General features: G+C 51.6%; 1 protein-coding gene across 1 annotated transcript in view; it reads left to right on the forward strand.

Annotated features, from left to right (window-relative positions):
- The window catches only part of MEF2D (myocyte enhancer factor 2D), a 39,467-nt gene that overhangs the window by 29,088 nt on the left and 9,260 nt on the right, over nt 1-1,119 (forward strand).

The following is a 1,119-nucleotide window of genomic DNA, read 5'->3' on the forward strand; positions in this document are numbered from 1 at the left end:
GGTGTCTTTTGGGAGCGGTGCTGTGCAGAGCCATCCCGGGCACCGCCGCCCCGCGGCGTTTCGCTGGAGCCACCGCAGTTCACAGCACAGGGACACCTGGCCCACCGCCACCACATGAGAGATAGGGAGTAAATCAGGCTCTTTCCCATATTAAGGATATTATTTAAAGCCGGTGTAAATCCACCGGCTGGCTCCTGCGCTCCCTAAACCTCCTTTGTGCACGGGGGCAGTTTTCCGTGTTGTTTTTACGGCTTTTTTTTTCTCTCCTCTTTCCTCTCCCCCCCCCCCCCGCCGGCAAAGTGAACACCACCTTGTTTGTGGCAATGATTCACCCCGTTGCGTTGCTATTCTGGTGCAGGGCAGATGGGCGACAGGTCAGCGCAGCGAGGAAAGGGCGAGAGCCGCTGTAGGATGCAGCTAACGCAGCCAGGGAAAAAGCTCTCCAAAACCACCGGGAGTAAGCCAATTCCTCTCGCAGCCTGCAAGGAGACACTCTTGGCCAGGGGAAAGATCGGCCGGGGTTTTGGCAGACTTCAATTCTGCCGCTCTCCGTGCCTCAAAACCCTTCACGGCCCCCCCTAGAGAGGAAAGAGTACTGATTTTCAAAACTCAAAGCTCAATTACTCTAACCAGAAGCTGTCATCCATGCTTTCAAATAGAGGCTTGACCTACTCGTTTCTTAATCGCAAACAGAGGAAGGTGACAAATCAGAAACAGGGAAACACTTTATGAAAAGCTGTTTATTTTTACTACTGCTAAAAAGACAAAAAAATAAGTTATGGTTTTGAAGACTAAAGCACAGCAAATCCATTCATGAACAGACTGCCAGTATTGCTGTTGATTAGACTTTCTGTGTCCCAATCAAAATCATGCAGGTAACAACCTGCATTTTAACCCCAGGGATTTACACAGCAGAAAAAAAATAAAAATCAGCCGGGGTTGGCACTAATTGGTAGGCTGAGCTAACCCGGCGTGATTTTTTTGCCCGAAGTGAAGCGCAGTCCTCGCCCAAGCCCAGCCTGGCAGCAGGGAGGGAGGTGGAAGGTGACAAAAGCCATGATGGAGGGGACAAAGGCACCTCTTCACGCACACCCAGAGGCAGCAGGATGAGGCTGGGGG

The sequence above is a fragment of the Charadrius vociferus genome, unplaced genomic scaffold, assembly GCF_000708025.1.
Source record: "Charadrius vociferus isolate BGI_N301 unplaced genomic scaffold, ASM70802v2 scaffold489, whole genome shotgun sequence".
NCBI lineage: Eukaryota > Metazoa > Chordata > Aves > Charadriiformes > Charadriidae > Charadrius > Charadrius vociferus.